The sequence below is a fragment of the Helianthus annuus genome, chromosome 17 (assembly GCF_002127325.2).
Source record: "Helianthus annuus cultivar XRQ/B chromosome 17, HanXRQr2.0-SUNRISE, whole genome shotgun sequence".
NCBI classification, from domain to species: domain Eukaryota; kingdom Viridiplantae; phylum Streptophyta; class Magnoliopsida; order Asterales; family Asteraceae; genus Helianthus; species Helianthus annuus.
The window spans coordinates 38,642,931-38,651,536 of record NC_035449.2 but is presented as its reverse complement, the minus strand read 5'-3'; positions in this window follow the sequence as shown (position 1 = coordinate 38,651,536).

Genomic DNA, 8,606 nt, shown 5'->3' with positions numbered 1-8,606 from the left:
GTCTGAAGATGGAGCTAGGAAGTGATTCTGAACCTGTGAAGATAGAGTTTTTACAATGAGAAGACAGAGGTGGAGAAAAGACCAAGACTGAAGACTCGGAGTTGAAGACTTCGTCAACATCCAAGGGGGAGTCTGTTGGTGCACTGAATGTCTGTTGACTACGTTTGTATTGAGTCTTAGGTCTAGATAGGTTGTACGGAGTCGAAAAACAGGATTTGAGATGTTAGAGGTGTAACACCCCGTGTTTTCGAATGTCAAAGTCAAAGTCAACTTTGACTTCTTTGACTGTTAATGTTCTTTTTACTTTTGTATTATGTGGTGTAAGTGTCGTCTAAATGAAATGATCGAATGTTTAATCAATACGACCGATTTACGACTGTGAATAGTAGGAAGTAACAATGCGATAAAGTTAATCAATCAATAATCAAGCTAATCGATTCATCAATCGAACTCGAGACTCGAATTATGCGAACCCTGGTGTTATTATACGTGTGTGTGTCCTTATGTGTTACTTGTGCGTGTTTACTTATATGTTTGGTGTGGTATTCAAGCGAATCAATCGAAAATCGAATCGAAACTCGAAAAGCAATCGAACTCAATCGAAACCGACATCGAAACGTGACTTATAGAAGATTGTATGTTAGATATAGTCCCAACTACTGAAAGTAATTTGACTAGGAACCTTATCGTATTCGTATCATCGTTCATCGAAATCGAAACATCAAAAATCGTCGTGAAATACTCAAAGTGGGTCGCGAATCGAACAGGAGGCATCCGGATCGAACAGGCCAGCCGATCGGCTAGCATCTTCCTAGCCGATCGAGCAGCCCATTCGATCGGAGCTCCTGGCCGATCGGCTGCCACTTCCTCTTTTGGAGCCTATAAATAAGGGTGTCATTGTCACACTTTCCATTTTTGGAAAGCTCTGACCGAAACAGCCTTCTTCTTCACCTTTTCTCAGATTTCTCTCAACTCCGGTAAGTTTTCACTCTAATTCTTGTACGATTTTGATCATTGCATGATTCTACACCTTTCTATCTTTCAAAACTCGATTTCTAACCGTGAAATCATCAAGATCTAAGTGTTCTTGGGTGATGTCATCATAGTGTTCTTCAAGAACACCAAACTTTGGCCTCATTCAACCTTGAATAGCTTAGATCCGACCGATTTCCACATAAACAAACTAAGATTCTTACAAATCTTAACATTTTTATGAATAATTTCCAACATTCTTCAACCTTTTACACTCGAAACTTTAAAACCGGTAGAAACGGAGCTTGAACCGGCTAACTAATCATTCTAACAGTTAAGAGGTTCAAGATTCGGATTCTATATACTAGGTTCACCGATTCTGGGTTAAACTCTAACCGACGTTCCGAACCGTTCACTGGCCGGACTTGGGTGATTCCTGTCCGAGCCAAGGAAACAAGTAGGAACGGAGAATATCATAGTTCAACTCGTTATCAAAACTACCTCGATATGACGACAAGTAATTAAACAGCCAAGTGTTAGACGAAAGGCCGACCAGGTCAGACTTGCTGGCCGAACGGCTAGGCTGTTCGAACAGCCCAGCCGATCGGACATGCCAGCCGATCGACCGGGCCAGCCGATCGGCTAGCACATGGTCCCACACTTTTCGAATTTTATGAAGTATGCTATTGACGAAGTGATGTTCCATCGAATACGCTACTCGATTGGTAAACATTACTCTTCGGATCATGAGATACTATGCTTCAACACTTAATCGTTTTTACAACTCGTTCGTAGTATGGAATGCCAGCCGATCGAACAGTCCGTTCGATCGAGCGACATCCTGTTGAGCATCACTCTAAGGTTCCCAGCCGACCGATTAAGCTGGCCGATCGAACGGACCATTCGATCGATCGACCTGAAAGGTAAGGACAATTTTGTGTTCTCATATACTACAACGAAAACTTTAAAAGTTCAAATCCTCAAACACAAACACACCAGAGGAAGAAACAATCCACTCGAATGGCCCAGCCGATCGAGCCTACCGGCCGATCGAACAGGACTGTCCAATCGGATATACCAGCCGACCGAACAGACCGTTCGATCGAACCTGCCGTTCGATCGACCAGCCCATTCGATCCATTCACACTTGTCTTATTTTCCACGTTACTCATTGTTGTGCTATCGAACTATTCAGGCTAACCCTACTCTCAGCGCTCCCTTCAATCCATAATCAATCACTGTTAGTATACTCGGTCCCTTTTTGCTTTTAGCACTTTTGGGTGTTACATACGTTGCTTATATCAAAACACAAACGATCACACTACTCAAACTATTCGAACGCTAACCAATATGCATGTATTACATGACTTAATGAATGCTTGTTGATTGTGTTTACACGTGGAATGCTGTCTACCTGCCTTAACGACGTAGTACTATAGTTTGGACTCAGCACCCGTTCACACGGGGGTTGTTAAGGACAATTACTTGCATGGATTACGGTGGTAATCATGTATTGCGAACCGTCTCGGACGGTCAACCTGCAGTCATTGGTATCGATAGGTCCATGTCGATAATTAACATGCTTCGTTTTCCTCTGTGTACGTGCTGGTTATGCGTAAACTATTCGAACTCTATATGCTATTATCAAACTTGTATGCTCACTTTTACATTTTATGTATTGACTTTATTTTAACGTATGTGACAGGCAATTAGGATGCTCTCTTGCTCTATCTGCTGTGAAATCAAGGCTAGGAAAGAGTCTAGAAACCAAGACAATTTATATTTATGTACTTAAATCTGAGTTGTCGGAACATGTTTTTGTTTGAATGATACCTACGTCTGTAATAACTAAATTTATCTTATGGGTCACGGTATGGGACGTGATATTTAAACTATTCGGTAATAATAGTTGTTATGGAATTTCTTTGAACAATCTGTTTCACTCAGTGCCGCGCCCCGATGATTCCGCCATCCGTTGGGGTGTGACAGATTGGTATCAGAGCCATAACTATAGGGAATTAGGTTAGACACGACCTAGTCCGGGTCGCTGTCTTAGAGACCTAGACTATAGTTAGGAACCATCAGACCAAGTTTATGTGCCTTATTTTGCAATTCTTCACTATCGCTGCACTCGAATTTTCAATTAAAGTCAGGCGATTCAGTCAGGAATAGGTGTGAAAGCCGCAAACTCCTGACCAAAGCCTGACTAACGCTGGTTTCATCTATTTATTCATGCTTATCGCATTGTTTTCCCAAAATAAACGAGGAAAATTATACCAAAACAGGTGTGAAACCCCCATTTTGACGAAATTTCTCCTTGAATTTTCTTAAAACGAGGAAGAGATTGCTAAGCCAAGGGGTGAAACCCTAACCTTGACAGTTTATTCTGGACTTTATTTATCTTACCATGGCCTCGACGGACTCCAACGACCTGAACACAAGTATGACCTAGGGAACGCGTGTGGAATGCCCAAGAATCGAGGCAGAAACACGACCTCTAGAGTCGAAAATGATGACAAGTCTACTGTGAATAGTCGAATTGCCTTGGGTAGTCGATGTCTAGTAGCCGCAGACAATCTATCTCTCGATTTTATGTGTTTCGATTCTGAGAACCGCAATCGTGTATTCTAATGACTCGTTGACTTTTACCTGTTTACGTGTGCTTTCTCTGTTTTTGTGTTTATATTTTGGGATGTTATTCGATTTTGCTATCATTTCAATCAACACACACGACTCGCATTTGCTGTTCTATCTGAATTCGATCTCCAGTTGCTGCAATCTAGACGACGTTATATTATAATATGCTATACGACTAAGTTAGGCTAATATGATGCTATTCGACATGCTATTCGAACGACACACGAGCTTTGAAGGATAGGTTTCTGTTTTCTGACTGCTTCTGTGATTAAATGCCTAGGTACTTATGTGCTTCTGTGTTTTGTGCTCTACGTGCTTGTGTGCTTCTGTGACCTATGTGTTCTATGTACTTCTGTGCTCCATGATTAGGTATATCTGTGAATCTGTGTGTTTATGTTACGTGATTCGACGTGATTCTAAGCTTTAGATAGTAGTAGATGTGTGAGGTGAGATTCGATTACGTTGTGTTGAGTCCTGTGACGATGTCTATTGCAGACCATGTCGTCGTCTGGATCACGTCACTGTCTGACTCGCCAAGAAAAGAGAGGCAGACGCCTCGCTGCTATCATCTCCAAATAAGTGGCGAAAGCCGTGAGTGAGGTGTATGAAAATGCCAGCAAAACGTCTGAAGAATCCCGAGCTGAGAACCCTAAGGATTCAAGCAAGACTGCTTTTAGCTTCAAGTAGTTTAAAGCATGCGGACCGAAGGAGTTCACCGGTGAGGATGGCCCTACCGCCATGTTTCATTGGTTTGACTCAGTCGAAGTCACTCTACGACAAAGCGGATGCCCCGAAAATCTCCGCACTCTCAATGCTACTGGCGTCTTCCAGTCCCGTGCTCTAGACTGGTGGACTGCTGAACGAAACAAGCGTGGGAATGATGCAGCTTACGAGCTGACATGGGAGGAACTGAAGGCAATCATGATCGACGAATTTTGCCCTCCTCATGAACGCCAAAAGCTGGAGGATGAATTTTGGGTCATCAAGCAGAAAGACGGAGACAACGCTGCTCTCACTGCTCGCTTCAAATAGCTCAGTATCATATGTCCCGATCAGGTCAAGACTCCAGAAATGACCATCAAGAAGTATATCCGAGCTCTGCCAGACTGTGTAGCAGATTTGTTCACGCCTCCAAGCCAGCAACGATCGAAGAAACCTACCTACTCGCCGCTGAGATCAATGACAAGCGAGTAAAGTCTGGTTTCTGGGACAAGCAAACCAAGTCTCTGCACCAAGCCACCGCAACGCCCACCGACTCATCTGCTCAACCCTCCAAGTCGTCGAGAAGGAAGAAGAAGCACAACAACAACAGCTCCAGCAACAAGAGCTGTGCTGCCGCAACCACTGCTGCCCCTCTACAAGCTGTACCAGCTCAACAGCAACAACAGCACAGCTCAGCTCCAGTGATCAATGCACCGCCAGCAAAGCGTGCATACACAGGCCCTCACCCACTCTGCCCGACATGCTCTTACCATCATCCAGTGGGTCTGGCTTGTCGTTTCTGCGCTCACTGCAACCTTTACGGTCATTTCACTGCAAACTGTCGCTATGGTCCCCGTCAAGCCCCAGTTCAAGCTACTGTCAACCAAGCTCTACTTCCCGCCCCTCAAGGCCAACAAGCAGCTCAAGCCCCTGCAGCCAACGCTCGAGTCTGCTTTGCATGTGGTGACCCTAACCACTTTGCAAACAGGTGCCCGAACAGGGTGGTTAAGCAAGAGCCCCAGCAGCAACAACCACAACAGCAGCCTCAGCAACAGCAGCAAGCAGCCCATGCCCGAACCTTCAACATCAATGCCCGTCAGGCTCAGGCGGATAACAACGTGGTTAATGGTACGTTCCTTGTGAATGGTATTTATGCATCATGTTTGTTTGATACTGGAGCCGATAACTGCTTTGTGTCGTTTGAATTCGAGAAGCTCCTTAGTCGTAAGCGCTCTTATCTGTCCTCGTCATTCGAAGTCGAAGTCGCTACGGGATGAACTATTGCCGTTAATTCAGTACTCCGTGATTGTACTCTCGAACTCAACAATCACATTTTCCCAATCGACCTTATCCCAATGCAACTCGGAAGCTTTGACGTCATAATAGGCATGGACTTTCTTCGTGAAAACCATGCTGAAGTTGTGTGCTTCGAAAAGATGATTCGATTCTCGCTCGCGAATGGTGATCTATTGTGTGTGTACGGTGAAACAGCGTCGAAAGGTCTCAAGCTCATGTCCTGTATTCAAGCCAGCAAGTATCTCCGCAAGGAATACCGAGCCTTCTTGGCCAACATTGTAGTAGCGGAGAAGGGAAAGAAAAAGAAAGTTGAAGTCAAAGACGTTCCAGTGGTTCGTGAATTTCCTCAGGTGTTCCCTGACGATCTTCACGGACTACCACCAAGTCGTGATATCGACTTCCGCATCGACCTCATTACTGGAGCTAACCCCGTTGCCAAAGCCCCTTACCGACTCGCACCTTCCGAAATGAGGGAACTCTCGAACCAACTCCAAGAATTACTCGAAAAAGGCTTTATTCACCCAAGCACCTCTCCTTGGGGCGCGTCAGTCCTTTTCGTCAAAAAGAAGGATGGATCGTTCCGGATGTGCATCGATTATCGGGAATTGAATAAGCTAACCATCAAGAACCGATACCCCTTGCCCCGAATCGACGATTTGTTTGATCAGCTACAAGGTGCAGCATGTTTCTCTAAGTTCGATCTGTGTTTAGGATATCATCAGCTACGGATTCAAGAGGAAGATATTCCTAAAACCGCTTTTCGAACCCGTTATGGCCATTACGAATTTGTTGTTATGCCCTTTGGTCTAACCAACGCACCCGCGGTTTTTATGGATCTAATGAATCGCGTGTGTAAGCCTTACCTTGACCGTTTCGTCATCGTGTTCATCGACGATGTCTTGATTTATTCCAAAACGAAAGCCGAACACGCGCAACATCTACGTTTGGTTCTCGAGTTACTTCAGGGGAACCAACTCTATGCCAAGTTCTCCAAGTGCGAATTCTGGTTGGAGGAGGTTCAATTTCTGGGTCACATCGTGAATAGTCAGGGTATCCATGTCGATCCTGCGAAGATTGAAGCTGTCAAAAGCTGGATTACACCTAAGAACCCGTCAGAAGTTCGTTCTTTTCTCGGACTAGCGGGCTATTATCGACGATTCATTGAAGGATTCTCCAAGATCGCTGTGCCACTTACCGCTCTTACTCATAAGGACAAGCCTTTTGTGTGGGGAAACGCACAAGAGACTGCCTTTCAAATCCTCAAGCATATGTTGTGCAACGCTCCAATTCTTACGCTGCCCGACGAAAGCGACAATTTCATTGTCTACTGTGATGCTTCTAACCTCGGTCTCGGCTGTGTCCTCATGCAGCGAGACAAGGTTATAGCCTACGCATCTTGTCAGCTCAAGATCCACGAGAAGAACACTACAACCCATGACCTCGAGCTAGGCGCGGTTGTCTTTGCATTGAAGATATGGCGACACTACCTGTATGGCACTAGGTGTACAATCTACACTGATCACAGGAGCTTACAACACATCTTTAATCAGAGAGAGCTTAATATGCGTCAACGCCGATGGGTAGAACTTCTCAACGATTACGACTGTGAGATTCGTTATCACCCAGGCAAGGCGAATGTGGTTGCCGACGCGCTCAGCAGAAAGAGTTACGTGCTCAGTACCCGAAACATCCAAGCCCAGCACAACCTCGAAACCCTCATCCGCGAAGCTCAACATGCTTGCTTTAACGAGCGTACATTGAAGAAAGAGAGGATCTATCACGATGGAGCTCAGTTAGTAAGCAAATCAGATGGGATATTCTATTATTTGGACCGAATTTGGATCCCTAAATGGACCGATTTGCGAAAGATTATCATGAACGAAGCCCACAAATCCCGATACTCCATTCATCCCGGCGCTGACAAGATGTACCAGGACCTTCGCTATAAGTACTGGTGGCCGGGCATGAAACGGGATATCGCCCTCTATGTTGGAAGTTGCTTAACATGTGCAAGAGTCAAGGCTGAACATCAAAGACCTTCTGGCTTACTCGAACAACCGCCGATACCTATATGAAAGTGGGAGAGTATAGCTATGGATTTCATAACAAAACTCCCGCCCACGCCATCAGGTCACGACAGTATTTGGGTTATAGTCGGATCATCTAACGAAATCAGCCCACTTTTTGCCGATACGAGAAGACTACAAGGTGGAACGACTAGCCCAAATCTACACCGACGAGATCATTCGTAATCATGGTACGCCTCGTGACATCATTTCAGATCATGACGCTCGGTTTACTTCGCGATTGTGGGAAACGTTTCAAGCGGCCCTTGGTACGTCGCTTAATCTGAGTACTGCATTCCACCCTCAAACCGACGGACAGACTGAAAGAACGATCCGTACTCTTGAAGACATGCTCCGAGCGTGTGTCATAGATTTTGGTGGTAGTTGGAACAAACACCTGCCATTGGTGGAATTCTCGTACAATAACAGCTATCATGCCAGCATCCAAATGGCACCTTTCGAGGCTTTGTATGGTAGAAGATGTCGATCGCCTATTGTGTGGCACGAGATCGGTCACTCGCAACTAACCGGTCCCGAGATTCTACAAGAAACGACTGACAAAATCCACCAGATTCGAGACAACTTGGTGAAAGCTCGGAACAGACAGAAAAGTTACGCCAATAAAAGACGCAAGCCCCTTGAATTTGAAGTTGGTGACTATGTACTCCTAAAGGTATCACCTTGGAAGGGTGTAGTCCGATTCGGCAAGAAAGGGAAGCTAGCGCCTCGATATGTTGGACCTTTTAGGATTCTGGAAAGAATCGAAAAAGTCGCCTACAGACTCGAACTACCGGAGGAACTCAGTAACGTCCACCCGACTTTCCACGTCTCTAACCTTCGAAAATCCCTTGCTGATCATGATCTAATCGTACCACTCGACGATCTTCAGGTCAACGAAACGTTACACTTCGTGGAAAAGCCTGTCGAAATCAT